This window comes from Pristiophorus japonicus, chromosome 18 (genome assembly GCF_044704955.1).
Source record: "Pristiophorus japonicus isolate sPriJap1 chromosome 18, sPriJap1.hap1, whole genome shotgun sequence".
Taxonomy (NCBI): domain Eukaryota; kingdom Metazoa; phylum Chordata; class Chondrichthyes; family Pristiophoridae; genus Pristiophorus; species Pristiophorus japonicus.
In genome coordinates this window covers 31,922,823-31,941,811 of record NC_091994.1, presented here as the reverse complement: position 1 = coordinate 31,941,811, position 18,989 = coordinate 31,922,823, and the positions used below count along the sequence as shown (strand labels likewise).

General features: G+C 48.4%; 1 protein-coding gene and 1 pseudogene across 1 annotated transcript in view; one reads left to right on the top strand and one right to left on the bottom strand.

The window, feature by feature from the left end:
- Window positions 1–18,989, bottom strand: part of myo1f (myosin IF) — a 210,045-nt gene that overhangs the window by 173,706 nt on the left and 17,350 nt on the right. The gene's annotated exons all lie outside the window — the stretch shown is intronic.
- Window positions 14,711–14,911, top strand: LOC139229528 (U2 spliceosomal RNA; annotated as a pseudogene).

Sequence of the window (18,989 nt, the reverse complement as noted above, 5' to 3'; positions counted from 1 at the left end):
TGATAAATATGATTTGGAATAGAAGCCATTCAATTCAGTTGGGTCATATTTAAGTACGTGTTCGATTGCTAAATCTATCTGAGTTCAAGCAATACATTTTAAATTTATTTCATTCAAATTTTAAAGGATTTTGAAAGTATATCACAGGCTGACTTGCTTCAATTCAGCAGTCATTCTGAAGCCATCAAAGAGAAAGATAGGCAAGTAGCTCCATGGAAGGTTAGCAGTGAGCCTAGTAAGGTTATCGTCAGAGACTTTGTTCCAGGCCCTGTTTTACATTGACGTTTTAGTGCAGGAGACTTCAAGGAGGAACAGTTAAGTCTGTAACAAATGTACCATTTGTCGCTTCTACTGTTCACTTACCTATTCATGGGTTAATAAATTTGTTTGGTAGTTTACAGTCTAACCCAAAGTCTGACAGAATTTAACCCAGGACCAGAATTTAAGGTGGTTACCTGGGTACATATGATCCAGTAAGCTGAATAAAGTGACAAGTGTTTGATCCCTGTGCTTGCAGTAAAATCCTAGATACTGGGCAGGTAAAGACACATTCTGACTCATGGGGAACAACGGCTCACTTATTGGAGTGGTCTTTGGTGGTGAACCTGAGGAAAATATCAGAGGTCAAACTATAAAAGTACCGCAGCAATCATTATTATGCTAACTTTTTTAGCTTGTCTTTAGTTTCAACTGTTTGCATCCTTCCTGGATTCTCTTTCGCTAATGCTTTTGGTTTAAAGTATTGGAAGAGTCAAGATGTATAAGATTATGAGGGGGTTTGACAAGGTGGATGCAGAGAGGATGTTTCCACTGATAGGGGAGACTAGAACTAAGGGGCATGATCTTAGAATAAAGAGCCGCCTATTTAAAACAGAGATGAGGAGGAATTTCTTCTCTCAGAGGGTTGTAAATCTGTGGAATTCTCTGCCTCAGAGAGCTGTGGAAGCTGGGACATTGAATAAATTTAAGACAGAGATAGACAGTTTCTTAACCGATAAGGGAATAAGGGGTTATGGGGAGTGGGCAGGGAAGTAGACCTGAGTCCATGATTGGATCAGCAATGATCCTATTAAATGGCGGAGCAGGCTTGAGGGGCCGTATGGCCTACTCCTGTTCCTATTTCTTATGTTCTTATGTAGTTTGTACTTTGTATATAGCTTCTACAGGTTTGCTCATTTTTAGTTCTGTCTTTGCCCTGCTTGCTTTTAAAGAGTTGTTTTGATTCCTCTATTTACATTGCTGTCACTCACCCTTTTGTATTTAAAATATATATTCCTGGGATGTTGGCATTGCTGGCAAAGTTAAATTTTTTGCCGATGATGAGTTTCATGTATTCAACCAGCATTGTAACCCAAGTATAATCTGACCTAAGTTGTACACTGTGAGAACAATGACCACTAGGTGGTGAACTTGTGGGAGACACTCCTAACCTGGACCTTCAGATATAAAAGGGGAAGCTCCACCAACTTCCATCACTTGAGTGCTGTGGAATAAAGGACAGGTCACAGACTGACCTTCTCTCAAGCATGGGCCTCGTGTGCATTTAAACTGTATAGTAAGGACGTATCAATGGCAAAGAGAAACTGGGATTTAAACCATGCGAGCATGGCCACGAGCAGAACAGACGAGAGGTACTGTGTTAAGGAATGGTTGGGACAGAGATTCAACATTGTTAAAGCAGCACACAGTGCTCCAGGCGGACAAGGGCAATCGGGCATGCCCCAACATGTAGTCGAATCCAGAGGGGGAGTTCGACAGAGACAATGGCAAGCTGAACAGCGATTCACGCCATTGCAAGGGACAATGCGGCCAGTAATGGGGCCATCAACACCTGTTAATGGCGCACTCAAAGACAATAACAGGGGCAGTCAGGGACGATCGACTGGCAAGGGACCTTTTGTTTCAAACAGCAGCTCATGTTGGAGGCGTGGAGGCACACACTCAGCCGGTGTTTGCAGAGATGAGCAAAATACCTGCAGAAATTGCAGAAATGAACACTGGGGGAAATCGCTGGAAGCTGAAGTTCAGCGAGGTCATGTGGAGCACGTATACAGTTCATACACCAGGATGCCACCGATAATGATGAAAGTGCTCCTCAATGGCATCCCAGTATCAATGGAGCTAGACACGGGGGCAAGCCAGTCCCTGATGGGTATCAAACAGTTAGAAAAGTTGTGGGCGTCCAAGGCCAGGAGGCCAAAATTATCGCCGATTGACGCACAGCTACGGACTTACATAAAGGAGATAATTCCGGTGCTAGGCAGCGCCACGGTAGTCGTGACTCACAAAGATTCGGAGAACAGGTTGCCACTCTGGGTTGTCCCAGGGGACGGTCCCGCACTACTGGGGAGGAGTTGGCTTGCTGTCATGAACTAGAAATGGGGCGATGTCAATGTAATTTCCTCTGTGGAGCGAGTATCATGCTCACAGATCCTGGACAAATTTGACTCATTATTTCTATCTGGCATTGGCACTTTCATGGGGGCCAAGGTAGTGATTTACATAAACCCGGACGCCAGGCTAGTACACCACAAGGTCAGAGCGATGCCGTACGTGATGCGGAAAAAGATAGAAAGTGAATTGGACCGCCTGCTGAGGGAAGGCATCATCTCGCCTGTCGAATTCAGTGACTGGGCGAGCCCGATTGTGCCGGTGCTCAAGGCGGATGGGTCGGTCAGGATATGTGGTGATTACAAGGCCACCATCAATCGGGTGTCACTCCAAGACCAGTACCCGCTACCGAGAGCGGAGGACCTCTTTGCGACGCTATTCGGTGGCAAACTTTTTTCAAAATTGGACCTGACCTCAGCTTACATGACCCAGGAGCTGGCGAGTGAGTCGAAGAAGCTGACCACCATCACGACACACAAGGGGTTGTTTGAGTACAACAGATGTCCGTTCGGGGTTCGCTCGGCCGCCGCGATCTTCCAACGAAATATGGAAAGCATCCTCAAGTCGATTCCAGAGACGGTGGTTTTTCAGGACGACATCCTCATTACGGGTTACAATACTGAAAAACACCTCCACAACCTGGAGGAGGTGCTACGCAGACTGGACCGGGTAGGGCTGCGACTGAAAAAGGCGAAGTGCGTCTTCCTAGCTCCAGAGGTAGAATTCCTGGGGAGGAGGGTAGCAGCAGACGGGATCAGCCCTACTGCGTCCAAGACGGAAGCGATCCAGAGAGCACCCAGACCCCGTAACACAACGGAGCTGCGTTCATTCCTGGGGCTCCCGAACTATTTTGCCAACTTTCTTCCCAAATTGAGCACGCTGCTAGAGCCGCTACACGTGTTCCACCGCAAAGGTCGCGAATGGGTCTGGGGGGACAGCCAGGAAAGGGCTTTTAATAGAGCACGCAATTTGTTATGTTCCAACAATCTGTTAACACTATATGACCCATGTAAGAAACTTGTGTTAACGTGCGATGCGTCGTCCTATGGTGTCGGGTGTGTGTTGCAGCATGTCAATGCCAAGGGTCAGTTACAGCCGGTAGCTTATGCCTCCAGAAGTCTGTCCCAGGCAGAAAGGGGTTACGGGATGGTAGAAAAGGAGGCGCTCGCATGTGTATGTGCGGTAAAGAAAATGCACCACTGTTTGGCAGGAAATTTGAGCTGGAGACATATCACAAACCCCTAATGTCCCTTTTGGCCGACAACAAGGCCATAAATGCAAACGCATTGGCCCACATACAGAGGTGGGCACTCACGTTAGCCGCCTATGACTACACAATTCGGCACAGACCGGGCACCGAAAACTGCGCCGATGCACTCAGCAGGCTCCCACTAGCCACCACTGAGGGGGCTACCGAGCATGCTGCTGAGATGGTCATGGCTGTTGAAGCTTTCAGAAGCGAAGGCTCACCCATGACAGCCCATCAGATTAAAGTCTGGACAAATAGTGACCCGCTATTGTCTCTAGTCAAGAAATGTGTCATGAATGGGGACTGGGCAGCCATGTACAGGGCATGCCCTGAGGAATTTAAACCATTTCACAGGCGCAGGGATGAACTCTCGATTCAGGCCGATTGCCTACTGTGGGGAAACCGCGTAGTCATGCCCCAGTTGGGCAGAGAGGTGTTCATCAGAGAACTCCACAATGAGCACCCGGGCATTGTCATGACGAAGGCAATTGCCAGGTCACACATTTGGTGGCCAGGGATAGACGCAGATCTGGAACTTTGTGTTCGCAGGTGCAACACGTGTGCCCAGCTGGGCCATGTGCCCAGCGAAGCCCCCCTTAGCCCCTGGCCATGGCCCGCCAAGCCTTGGTCACGCATCCATGTGGACTACGCAGGTCCTTTCATGGGGAAAATGTTTTTGGTTGTAGTAGATGCCTACTCCAAATGGATCGAGTGTGACATTTTAAATTCAAGCACATCCCCTGCCACGGGCAATGTTTGCCGCCCACGGTCTACCGGACATCTTGGTCAGCGACAATGGCCCGTGCTTCACAAGCACTGAATTCCAGGACTTCATGGCAGGCAATGGAATTAACCATGTCAGAACGGCACCGTTCAAGCCAGCCTCAAACGGCCAGGCAGAAGGAGCAGTGCAGATAATCAAACAGGGGATGCTCAGAATCCAAGGGGGTTCCCTACAATGCTGCTTATCACACCTCCTGTTGGCCGACAGATCCCGACCACACTCACTCACAGGGGTTCCACCCACAGAGCTGCTAATGAAAAGGACGCTTAAAACACGGTTATCCCTTATACACCCCACCATGAAAGAAATTGTCGAGAGCAGGCACCAGTCACAATATGACTACCATAACAGAAATGTGAGGGCGCGATGTATTGATGTAAATGACCCTGTTTTTGTCCTCAACTACGCTGCAGGGCCCAAATGGCTCGCAGGCACTGTGGTTGCCAAAGAGGGAAATAAGATTCTGGTCGTTAAACTTACCAACGGACAAATCTGCCGCAAACATGTGGATCAAACAAAATGGAGGTTCAGCAACCGCATAGAAGAAGCAGAGGAAGAACACGATATAGAGTTCACTCCTCCACAGGTGACCGAACGCAGGAACCAAGTTGAGGAGAGTTTAGTCACTGTGAACAGTCCGGACAGGCCTGAGGCACTGCAAACAGCAGACACTCAAGTCAGCGCCCAACAACCGGTGCCCCAACTCAGGCGCTCTACGAGAGAGCGTAAACCACCAGAGGGACTCAACCTGTGATCCCAATAAGACTTTGGGGGGGGGGGGGAAGTGATGTCATGTATTCAACCAGCATTGTAACCCATGTATAATCTGACCTAAGTTGTACACTGTGAGAACAATGACCACTAGGTGGTGAACTTGTGGGAGACACTCCTAACCTGGACCTTCAGATATAAAAAGGGAAGCTCCACCCACTTCCATCACTTGAGTGCTATGGAATAAAGGACAGGTCACAGACTGACCTTCTCTCAAGCATGGGCCTCGTGTGCATTTATACTGTATAGTAAGGACGTATCAATGAGGTTTGTCCTCTGACTGCTGCAGCCCTTGTGCTGATGATGTTAGGTCAGGAATTGTAGGATTTTGACCTCATGACATTGAAAGAATGACGGTATAAATCTAAGTCAGGATGGTGTGTGGCTTGAAGGTGATGATGTTCCCAAGGTCTTGCTGCTCTTGTCCTTCTTGGTGGTGCAGGTCACAGGGCAAAGAGATGCTGGTGAAGTAAGCTTAATGAATAGTTGCAGTGAATCCTGTCGGCAACAGTTTGCTCGTGGTGGAGAAGGTGGATAACAAGTCCAAGGAATGATGAACAAAACTTCTCCATTTCCAATGCTATTGATCTTCTTGAGTGTTGTTGCAGTTGCAGCTGAATTGTGGATGCTCCAAATTCCTGTACGCGGAACCTATTCTATAATTTGGGTGTATATAGAATGATATATAGGAGGCCATTTGACCCTTCGCGCCTGTGCTGGCTCTTTGCAACAGCAGTCGTGCTTAGTTCCACATCCCCCATTTTGTCTGTAACCCTGCAAGTTCCTTATCCTCAAGTACACTAACAGTAGCTGCACTGTTGGACAGAGTATCAATCAAGAAATAATGGAGGCTTGTAATAAAGGAACGGCAATAATCATGGGCGATTTTAACTTTCATCTTGATTGGACAAAGCAAATTGGCCAGGATAGCCTTGAGGAAGAGTTCACAGTGTATCCTTGATAGTTTCCTTGAACAGTATGTTGCAGAACCAACCAGGGAGCAGGCTATCTTCGACCTTGTACTGTGTAATGAGGCAGGATTAATAAATGATCTCATAGTAAAGGATCCTGTAGGAATGAGTGACCATAATATGGTCAAATTCAGTTGGAGGGTGAGAAAGTTGGTTCTCTGTCATGTATCTTACATTATTATATATAACTGTATCCCAACATGCTATACATGACTGTAATAAGATATGACCTGTAACCACCAGCATACCTTACCACCAGGGGTGCACTTGCAAGAGACAGGTATATAAGCACAGGTCTCAGGCAAGTACAGTTTTCCAGAGTGGTGAAATAAAGGTGCAGGTCCAGAGTGACCTTGACTTCACTACATGCCTCATGTGAATCTGTACTGAGGGGACAGGACTTTACAGTGGCGACGGGTTACGGGATTACAGAATCCACAGAATGGCGAACAACGGATCAGATGAAAAGTACAATGCGGGAGACAATTGGGAGGACTTTATAGAAAGGCTCCAGCAAAGCTTTGTAACCAAAGACTGGTTAGGCGACGATAAGGCAGACAAGAGAAGAGCCCATCTCTTGACCAGCTGTGGCTCGAAAACATACGCTTTAATGAAGGATCTGTTGGCACCTGAGAAACCAGCAAGCAAGTCGTTTGAAGAATTGAGCACACTGGTAAGAGACCACCTGAAGCCAGCGAGCAGCCTACACATGGCCAGACACAGGTTCTACAACTACAGACGCTGTGTGGACCAGAGCATACCCGACTTCATGGCGGAACTTTGGAGGTTGGCTAGTTTATGTGAGTTCTCCGATGAACTGAGGAGAGAAATGCTGAGAGACTTTTTCATTGAAGGAATAGGCCACGCAGGCATATTCCGAAAGCTCATTGAGACCAAGAACCTGACCTTAGAGGCAGCAGCACTGGTTGCACAGACATTCTTGGTAGGGGAAGAAGAAACGAGGTTGATTTACAATGCAGGTACGACAACTAACGAAATAATAGAACAAGGAGTTCACTGCATTAGAAAAGCTGCTACCCCCACACACAGACAAAACCGGCAGAACAGGCTTTCGACAGCAAGCAGTGGCAACAGAAACCAGGAACGGCCGTTCACACCTCATCAACCCACAATGCGAGCAATCAACTACAAACTGAGAGAAGCTCAAGAGAGATCAGCCAGACGCAGCTCATTCTTTGCAAGCAGTCTGTGCTGGAGGTGTGGGGGTGGGCACTCGTCAAGGGGATGTCGATTTCAGCAGGCTGTTTGCAGGAACTGTGAATATACAGGGCATTTGACCCGCATGTGCAAAAAAACGGAGCTCGACTGGTATACGAATCGGATGGGTCGGAAAGCGGACCAGAAGACGGTGGGGACAGTACCCGGGACACCGATGTATAGCGGGTCAACACGATCAATGGCCGCTGCTCCTATGACAGGATGCCTCCTATAATGATGAGGGTCCTATTCAACGGGATATCTGTCAACATGGAGCTGGATACAGGAGCGAGTCAATCTCTCATGGGCGGTCAACAATTTGAACAACTGTGGCCGCATAAAAGAGACAGACCAAAACTCACAAGGGTCGACACCAAACTAAGGACCTATACCAAAGAAATCGTACCAGTCCTCGGCAGCACCATGCTCTCTGGCACACACAAAGGGACAGTGAACCGACTTCCCCCGTGGATTGTCCCCGGAGACCCCCCAGCACTGCTGGGGAGAAGCTGGCTAGCAAAACTAAACTGGAAATGGGATGATGTCCATGCCATGTCATTAGAGGAACGGACCTCTTGCTCAACAGTTAAAAAGCGATTTGAACATCTCTTTCAGCCAGGTGTGGGCACTTTCAAAGGGGCCAAAGTCAAAATCTACATCACACAGAATGCTAGACCGGTCCATCACAAGGCCAGAGCTGTACCCTATGTGATGAGGGAAAAGATTGAACATGAACTAGACAGGCTTCTGCGGGAAGGCATTATATCACCTGTGGAATTTAGCGACTGGGCAAGTCCCATCGTCCCAGTCATGAAGCCTGATGGATCCGTACGAATCTGTGGGGACTACAAATCTACCATAAACAGAGTCTCCCTACAGGACCAGTACCCGCTGCCCAGAGCGGAGGACTTATTTGCCACATTGGCTGGAGGTAAACTTTTCTCAAAATTAGACCTCACATCTGCGTATATGACGCAAGAATTGACCGAGGAATCCAAGCTACTCACCACCATCAACACACATCGAGGCCTTTTCATGTACAATCGATGCCCATTCGGCGTCAGGTCGGCAGCTGCCATATTCCAGCGCAACATGGAGAGTCTGCTCAAGTCCATCCCGGGGACGGTTGTATTTCAAGACGACATACTTATCACGGGCAGGGACACCGACTCCCATCTCCGTAATTTGGAGGAAGTACTAAAGCGGTTGGATCGGGTAAGCCTACGAGTCAAAAAATCCAAGTGCCTGTTTCTCGCACCCGAGGTTGAATTTTTGGGCAGAAGGATTGCCGCTGATGGAATTCGCCCAACAGAGTCCAAAACAGAAGCAATTCGTCTGGCACCCAGGCCCCGGAATGTCTCAGAACTGCGCGCCTTTCTCGGGCTACTCAATTACTTTAGGAACTTTATGCAGAACTTAAGCACGCTGCTGGAGCCTCTCCACGTGCTACTCAGGAAGGGGTGCGATTGGTATTGGGGGGACGCCCAGGAACGCGCCTTCAATAAGGCACGCAACCTTCTGTGTTCCAACAGTGTTTTGACTTGCTTTGATCCAGGTAAAAAGCTAGTTCTCACATGCGATGCATCAGCGTATGGGGTCGGGTGCATTTTGCAACATGTCAATAGTGCGGGCAAATTACAACCCATAGCTTATGCCTCCAGGTCACTTTCGCGGGTGGAGCGCGGGTACGGAATGGTAGAGAAGGAGGCGCTCGCATGCGTGTACGGTGTCAAAAAGATGCACCAATACTTTTTCGGGACCAAGTTCGCATTAGAAACCGACCACAGGCCCCTCACGTCCCTCCTATCTGAGAGCAAGGCAATAAATGCCAACGCCTCGGCGCGAATTTAACGGTGGGCACTCATGCTGGCGTCCTACGACTATACCATAAGGCACAGACCAGGCACAGACAACTGTGCCGACGCGCTCAGCAGGCTACCCCTGGCGACCACGGAAGGGTCTGACGAACAGGACTGTGAGCTAGTCATGGCAATCAATGCCTTTGAGTCCACAGGTTCGCCCATGATGGCTCGCCAAATCAGAGCCTGGACGGCTTGCGACCCCACGTTATCCTTAGTAAAAAGATGTGTCCTAACCGGTGACTGGGCAGAGGCTTGCGATGCCTGCCCCGAGGAATTAAAACCCTTTCACGGGCGCATGCATGAGCTATCACTACAAGCAGACTGCCTGATGTGGGGCAGCTGAGTAGTCATGCCTCTGCGAGGCAGAGAGGCATTTGTCCGGGAGCTCCACCGCGAGCACCCGGGGATCGTTCTCATGAAGGCCATAGCCAGATCCAACGTCTGGTGGCCTGGTATTGACGCGGACTTGGAGCTCTGCGTCCGAAGGTGCACCATTTGTGCCCAACTCAGCAATGCCCCCAGGGAGGCTCCACTGAGACCCTGGCCCTGGCCAGGTGCTCGTAGACTATGCGGGCCTATTCATGGGCAAAATGTTCCTCGTAGTTGTAGATGCATTTTCAAAGTGGATCGAATGCACCATTTTAAACTCGAGCACAACCTCCACCACTGTGGAGAGCCTCGCAACCATGTTTGCAACGCACGGAATCCCTGACATATTGGTCAGTGACAATGGTCCGTGCTACTCCAGCGCAGAATTCCAAGACTTTATAATTGACCACGGCATAAATCACGTCAAGACGGCACCGTTCAAGCCGGCCTCCAACGGCCAGGCGGAGAGAGCAGTGCAAATCATTAAACAAGGCATGCTTAAAATCCAAGGTCCCATGCTGCAGGGTCGCCTGTCGCGACTGCTGTTGGCGTACAGATCTCGTCCGCACTCACTGACTGGGATCCCCCCCGCGCAACTGTTGATGAAAAGGACTTTAAAAACAAGGCTCTCATTAATCCTCCCAGATATGCACGAAATCGTTGAGGCAAAGTGCCGTAAGCTGACTGAGTACCATGACAGAAATTCGAGGGGGAGATGGAATGAGATAGGGGACAAAGTGTTTGTACTAAACTATGGCAGGGGTCCCAAATGGCTTGCAGGAACAGTAACGGGCAAGGAAGGAAACAGGCTACTGGTAGTACAAATGGACAATGGCAAAACCTGCTGGAGGCATGTAGACCAAGTCAAAAGCAGATTTACCAACAGCACTACGGAACCAGAGGCAGACTACAATGTGGAACTCGCACCACACCTGGTGGACAGACAGAGGGAACAACCTGAGGAATGGGCAATCCCAACAGACAGCCCAGGCGAGTCAACAACAATCACACCAATTGAAACAGACAGCCCAGGCAAGATACCAGCAACCACACCCAAAGACAAACAGACACCAAGGCAAACAACTGAACCACAACTCAGACGCTCCACGCGAGAGCATAGACCACCTGAGAGACTGAACTTATAAAGACAATAAGACCTTGGGGGAGGGTGATGTCATGTATCTTACATTATTATCTATAACTGTATCCCAACATGCTATACATGACTGTAATAAGATATGACCTGTAACCACCAGCATACCTTACCACCAGGAGTGCACTTACAAGAGACAGGTATATAAGCACAGGTCTCAGGCAAGTGCAGTTTTCCAGAGTGGTGAAATAAAAGGTGCAGGTCGAGAGTGACCTTGACTTCACTACATGCCTCGTGTGAATCTGTACTGAGGGGACAGGACTTTACATTCTCAAACCAGGGTCCTAAGCTTAAATAAAGGAGACTACAAAAGGTATGAGGGCAGAGTTGGCTAAAGTGGGAAAATAGACTAAAGTATGGGACGATTGATGAGCAGTGGCAGACATTTAAGGAGATATTTCATAAATCGCAACAAAAAATATATCCCAATGACAAGGAAAGACTGTAAGAAAAGGGATAACCAAACCATCCATGGCTAACTCAAGAAATAAGGGATGGTATCAAATTGAAATCAAGGCATACAATGTGGCCAAGACTAGTGGGAGGCCAGATGATTGGGAAGTTTTTAAAAGTCAACAAAGAACAACTAAAAAAATGATAGAGAGGGAAGATAGATTTTGAAAGTAAACTAGCACGAAATATAAAAACAGACAGTAAGAGTTTCTACAGGTACATAAAAAGGAAAAGAGTGGCTTGAAGATCAGACTGGGGAATTAATAATGGGGAACAGGGAAATGGCAGGGACTTTGAACAAATATTTTGTATCGGTCTTCACAGTAGAAGACACTAAAAACATCCCAATAGTAGATAATCAAGGGGCTATAGGGAGGGAGGAACTTAATACAATCAATAATGAAGTAGTACTCGGTAAAATAATGGCTTACATCCTAGGGTCTTAAAAGAAGTGGCTGCAGAGAGAGTGGATGCATTGGTTGTAATCTAAGAAAATTCCCTGGATTCTGGGGCAATTCCAGTGGATTGGAAAACTGCAAATGTAATGTCCCTATTTAAAAAAGGAGGCAGACAAAAAAGCAGGAAACTATAGACCGGCTAGCCTAACATCTGTCGTTGGGAAAATGCTGGAGTCCATTATTAAGGATGCAGTAGTGGGACATTTGGAAAAGCATAATTCAATCAACCAGTCAGCATGGTTTTATGAACGAGAAATCATGTTTGACAAATTTGCTGGAGTTCTTTGAGGATGTAACGAGCAGGGTGGATAAAGGGAACCAGTGAATGTGGTGTATTTGGATTTACAGAAGGCATTCAATAAGGTGCCACATAAGACATTAGTGCACAAGATAAAAGTTCACAGGGTTGGTGGTAATATATTAGCATGGATAGTGGATTGGCTAACTAACAGAAAACAGAGAGTCAGGATAAATGAGTCATTTTCCGGTTGGCAAACAGTAACTAGTGGGATGCTGCAGGGATCGGTGCTGGGTCCTCAACTATTTACAATCTATATTAATGACTTGGATGAAGCCAAGTTTGCTGACGATACAAAGATGGGTGGGAAAGCAAATTGTGAGGACACAAAAAATCTGCCAACGGATATAGACAGGCTAAGTGAGTGGGCAAAAATTTGGTAGATGGAGTGTAATTTGGGAAAATGTGAGGTTATCCACTTTGGCAGAAATAATAGAAAAGCAAATTATAATTTAAGTGGAGAAAAATTGCAAAGTGTTGCAGTACAGAGGAACCTGGGGGTCCTTGTGCATGAAACACAAAAAGTTAGTATGCAGGTACGGCAAGTAATCAGGAAGGCAAATGGAATGTTGGCCTTTTTTGCAAGGGGGATAGAGTATAAAAGCAGAGAAGTCCTGCTACAACTGTACAGGTTATTGGTGAGGCCACACCTGGAGTACTGCGTACAGTTTTGGTCTCCGTATTTAAGGATATACTTGCATTGGAGGCTGTTCAGAGGAGGTTCACTAGGTTGATTCCGGAGATGAGGGGGTTGACTTATGAAAATAGGTTGAGTAGGTTGGGACTATACACTTTGGAGTTCAGAAGAATGAGAAGTGATCTTATTGAAACCTATAAGATAATGCGGAGGCCCAACATGGTGGATGCAGAGGATGTTTCCACTCAAAGGGGAATCTAAAACTAGAGGACATAGTCTCAGAATAAGGGGCCACCCATTTAAAACTGAGATGAGAAGGAATTTCTTCTCACAGATGGTTGTAAATCTATGGAATTCTCTGCCCCAGAGAGCTGTGGAGGCTGGATTATTGAATATATTTAAGGTGGAAATAGACAGATTTTGGAGTGATAAGGGAGTAAAGGGTTATGGGGACTGGGCAGAGAAGTGGAGCTGAGTCCATGATCAGATCAGCCATGATCATATTGAATGGCGGAGCAGGCTCGAGGGGCCGTATGGCCTACTCCAGCTCCTATTTCTCATGGTCTGTTCTCATGTTCTTTTCATCAGCTTTCTCCTTTTCTGGTAGAGTGTTCCAGATCCCGACAATGCTCCCAGTGAAAACATTTTTCCTCTATATCAATCTATAACCTCTCGCTATTGATCCACTCACCAGAGGGAATAGTTTTTCTCTATCTACTCAATCAAAGTTTCTCATCATTTTGTAAACCTCCATTAGGTCACTTCTTAACCTTGTCTGTTCCTAAATGTTCTAACTTCTCCTCATAACTGAAGTCGCTCATCCCTGTTAACATCCTGGTTAACTTTCTCTGTAACCTTTCTAAAGCTTTTACATCTTTCCTGAAGTGTAGTGCGCAGAAGTGCCCACAATACCCCAGCTGAGACCTAACCAGTAATTTATAGTTCTAGCATGACCCCTTTGCTTTTAATTTCTATGCCTCTATTTATAAACCCAAGTAACCCATATGTTTTTTTAACCAGCTTATCTACTTGCCCTGCCACCTTTAAGGTTTGTGTATATGGAGATCAAGGCCTCTCTGCTCATTTACACTTTTCAAAACTGTGCCATTTATAGTATACTGTCTTTCCATATTAGTTCTCCCAAAGTGCATCACTTCATACTTCTCCGCATTGATCTCCATCTGCCCTGCTTCTGCTCATTTCACTAACTTGCCTATGTAATTCTGAAGTCTACAACTATCCTCATCAATATCTACTACATTGCCAAGATTCATATCATCTGCAAACTTTATAATGCTGCTCCCTACACCTGGGTTTAGGTCATTTACAAAAATTGAAAAGAGTAATGGATCTAAAACTGACCCTTGGGGAACACCACTGCAAACCATCTCTTGGTCTGCAAAATGTCCATTCACTACCACCTTCTGCTTCCTGTCACTGAGCCACTTCCACATCCATACTGCCACTTTCCCATTAATTCCATGGGCTTCCACCTTCTTAACAAGACTTGTGTGTGGCAATTATCAAATGCCTTCTGAAAGTCCATATATACATCTATCGCGTTACCTTGATCAACCTTCTCTGTTACCTCATCAAAGAATTCAATCAAGAATTCAATTTGCCTTCTATCCAGCTTTCTCTCCCTCTGGCTCTCCTTGATTAACCTATGCCTTTCCAAATGAATGTTTATTTTTGTGGTGTATGTAGCACACAAATCACTGACTCCACACGGTCTGGTGTTAATCTAACTGCTGTGACCTTTATCCTTTATTGAACAGCTCCAGAGTGACTCTCAGGTGTGATGGTCAGCCTTTTATACTGCCTCTTGCAGGTACTTGCAGGTTTCCCACCACAGCGCCCTCTGTGGTGTACCATTGTGCTTATTATACATTTAAGGTACCAGGACGATACACACATCAATACATAACATCTCACTTTCCCCCAGGACGATACAGACATCGATACATAACATCTCACTTTCCCCCCCCCCCCAGTCCTGAAGACGTTGCCGGGGATCTCGACCTTGTTTGTCCAACGGAAGACAGGTATGCATAGACAGTGCGTTTGTATGGTACATGTTATCTGGTACAGATGTTGCGTCTTCTCGGCCTTTTGGCTAAGATCATGCGTAACTGACCTGACTGGGGTGTAACCATGACCCCAAAGTGGTTCTCCCTGGATCAGGAAGGTGATTCTCCTATGCTTTTTGGAAATAGGAGGTGGGTGGGGTGGCTTGACCCATCCATCTCCACGGAGGTGTGTGTGTGGGGGGCCTGACGCATCCACCTCCATGGCACGAACCTGGTATTGCAGTACTTCCAGGTACGGTGCTTGGGCTCTAGGCCTTTTGGCTAAGAGCATTAGCGCAGGGTGATCCTTGATATGTGCAAGGTGACCTCTGGCGTTTGTGATCTGACAAAGAATTGGAAAGATTGGCAACAGATAAATTTAAAAAAAAGATGTTGCGTCAATGGGTTGCGGGTACACTGAGCATACATTAAATAGTTATTAACTGGTAACGGATCCCTGATTTCCTGATTAGCTCTTATCATTAATTGTACTTCATATCCATTATTTTACACAAACACAGTGACCATTCAGTATTAAAATATTAATTTTTATTATAAATCCGTCATCTCACATTAACATAGCTCATTTTAGACTCGCTCTTGCCTTACAGAAGTCACTTTGCGGGGACCACCACGTGGTAAGGACCTTTTAAGACTCCCGGGTGCATTTCCTTTTTAAGGCGCCATCTTTGATGCAGCAGGATTCCACGAGGCTTCTCCTTGGGCGCCGCCATCTTTTATGTTCTGCTGCTCTGGACATGAGGCCGCCGCCATCTTGCTCTCCGCCGCTCCGGATGCCCTCCGCCGCTGCAGCCTCTGCTCCCCTCCGCTGCCACGTGGCTTGCCGCCTCTCCTGCGGCCGTCGTCGTCGCTTCTCCGGCGGTCACTGTAGCGGCCTCCCCTGCGGCCATCGTGGCCACCGACCTCCAGCTGCTTCCGCCGCCCGACTTTCCCTCTGCGTGGGTCCCTCCGATCCGCCGGCCATCCTGGATCCCTCGCACCCCGCCTGCAGCGCCCCGCCGGCTCACTCCCCCCCCCCTCCTACTGCAGGGCTGCTTGCCTGTGGGGGCTAAGGCTGCAGGATCTCTGTGGCTTGAGGTCCGGGGCTGAGGCTTGCTCTGCTTGCCTGTGGGGGCTGGGGCTGCAGGATCTCGGTGTGAGGTCCAGGCCTGGGTCTTGCCTGTGGGTGGATTGAGGCTGCAGTTCCAGCTCGGTCGGCGCTGCTCTCTGGGGACCCGGGGCACGGCAGCACCCCGGGGAGCAGCAGCCTGTGGAGTAGTGAAGTCTTCCCAGCTCCCACGGACCGTTCCCATCCACCTCCGGCCGAGGAGCGTCGGCCCATCGCCTGCAACGACCCACAAAGGTAAACCGTGCGTCTCGTCCCCGTGGGATACCTGCACCTCCGCTCTGCCAAGAACAGTTATCAGTTCCCTGGTGTAGATACGCAGCTTCACCGTGACCAGGACCAGCTTGGGTCGTGCAGCTGGGTTAATCCACAGTTTATCAAAAGTTCTCCGACTCATCAACGAAGGACCCGAGCCCGTGTCCACTTCCATACTCACAGGGACTCCGTTGATTTTTACTTCCATTATCACTGGGGGCGAATCGTCGGTGCACATATACAGTCCCAACACCTCATCTTCTTCTGCCTGTTCCTCGCTGAACAGTGGATCATCCCCCATCTCCTCAGCCACATGGTGAGTCCGATTTCTTTTACACATACGCTGAAGGTGGCCTTTAACGTGGCAGGTATTCCACGTGTACTCCGCAAACCTGCACCGGTGAGCTCCATGGCTTCCTCCGCAGCGCCAGCATGGTGCTGCTTGATTGGCCCCCCTCAGCGGACTCTGAGTTCTAGGACCCCGAGGTCCGTGCTCTCTGCCCCGGGCAGAGCCACGTTCTGCAGTTTTGTCCGTGGTGGGCGCTATCCTGTGGACAGTGCCTGCCGGGTTCGAGACTGTGTGGATCATTTGTTTGGTGCTGCAAATCGAGGTCATATATGCCCGGCTGATGGTGATGGCCTTTGACAGGGTGACTGTGGGTTCCGTGGCCAGCAGCTTGTGAAGGAGGCCCTCATGGCCAATTCCCATAACGAAAACGTCCCGCAACGCCACGTCAAGGTGTGCGCCAAAATCACACGGCGCCGCGAGTCTCCTGAGGTCCGCAGCATATTTGGTGACATCCTGGCCCTGGGGACTGCAGTGATGGTAAAATTTGTATCTGGCCATGAGGATGCTCTCCTTCGGTTTCAGCTGGTCACGAATGAGTTCAGTCAGCTCCTCGTATGATTTGTCCCTGGCGCTCCCAGGTGCCAGCAAATCCCTGACGAGACAGTCAACCTCATCTCCACAACTGGAGAGCAATATCGCCTTACGCTTCTCTCTCATTGCATTCGTGTTCTCCGTCAGATCGTTTGCTGTGAAGTAGTACTCGAGCCTTTCCGTAAAGGCCTCCCAATCATTGCCCACGGTAAAATCCTTTAGCGAGCCCAGAGTAGCCATGGTTGCATGGAGTTCGTCCGCTTCCTCGTTGCCAATGTGGTGTATGTAGCACACATCACTGACTCCACACGGTCTGGTGTAAATCTAACTGCTGTGACCTTCGTCCTTTATTGTTCAGCTCCAGAGTGCCTCCCAGGTGTGGTGGTCAGCCTTATATAGCCCTTGTTGCAGGTACTACCAGGGTTTCCCACCGCAGCGCCCTCTGTGGTGTACCATTGTGCTTATTATACATTTAAGGTACCAGGATGATACACACATCAATATATAACAATTTTGCTTCTGATAATGGTTTCCAATCAATTCACCACCACTGATGTTAGGCTGACTGGCCTGTAGTTTCCTGGTTTATCCCTCTCCCCGTTCTTGAATAGTGGTATAACATTAGCAACCCTTTAGTCCTCTGGCACTGCTCCTGTAACTAATGAGGATTGAAAGATTGTGACCAATGCCTCTACTATTTCTACCTTTGCTTCTTTCAACAACCTAGGATGCATTCCATCCAGACCAGGTGACTTACCAACTTTTAGTAATGCTAATCTTTTTAGTACGTCTTCACTATCTATTACTATTCTGTCTATAACTTCCTTCTCCGCTTTATAGTAATTGTCACATCATCCGTTTCCTTTGTGAAGACAGTTACAAAGTACTCATTTAACACTTTAGCCATGTCCTCTGCCTCTACATGATGATTTTCCTTTGGAGCCTTAATAGGCCCAAATTTTTCCCGAGATAATCTCTTAAAACTTAATGGCCTGAACTTTAATCCTTTGGTGGGTTGGGAGCAGGGGGGTGGGCTCGGAAATGGTCGGAAAACCCGGGAAAATCAGACTCTGATTTGCATTTGAGACCTTGGTTTTCCATCTGCAATCAGCCAGAGTGACAGGCTGGCTGGCTGTGGGAAGGCCTGTACACGGCCGCAGAGAGGAGAGAACGAGTGGGATCTGGAGGATGACCGGGGGGCCGGGGCTTATCGAATTGGGACCGGAGAGTGATCGGGGGTTCCATGACTAATTACGTGGGGGCCAGGGGTGGCCGGTGGTTAATCACGGGGGGGGGGGCAAGCGACATCAGGGGGCCGAAAGAGCATTGATGGGGAAGGCAGATGACACTAGGGGGCCGGAGGAGCCTTGGGGCGGGTGGGGTGGGGGGTGGGGTGAGGCCAGGTAGCCGATCTGATGCCTGGGAGGGTTGGGGAATTGGATGACTGGGTGGGGGGGCTTGGAGGCCTTGTGGGGGGTTAGGGGTCTCTGAGCACGGGGGGGTGGGTTAGGCAGGGACGCTGGATCCAGATGTCGATGGGAGGGGGTAAGTGTAAAGGCACCTATCACCTGGATCCAGCAGTCCTCACCTTCCATTAGCTGGCTGGTTTCACGAGGTCTGCAAAACCTGACCAGCTACTGTTAAATTTAAAATGGTGGTTAAATCTGAGGCATGCCAGCCTCGTTATAATATTTAAATGAGTGGTCCACCACCTGGGATCGGGTTGGCTGCCTGTCCTATCTCCGTTAAAACCTGAAGTGGGCTGGTTGGAGGCAGGTTGGGGTCGGGATTCAGATTTTTAACACTGTAACTTCCCACCTGTCCCACATTTTCTGACTCTTGCTTTGAGATGCTGTTGACAGTAATCAGTCACAGGAGCCATCATATTTTTGGGAGTGAGGAAAGGAGGCCCACAGAGGCAATGGTGCAGGAAGGAGATGGCACCAGTGATGTCATCTGCAGCAACTCAATGCCGGGAAAAATTAGCCAAGGTAAAGGAGGCAATCACACCTTGAACCAATTCAAAGTCCCCATTTCTATCCAGC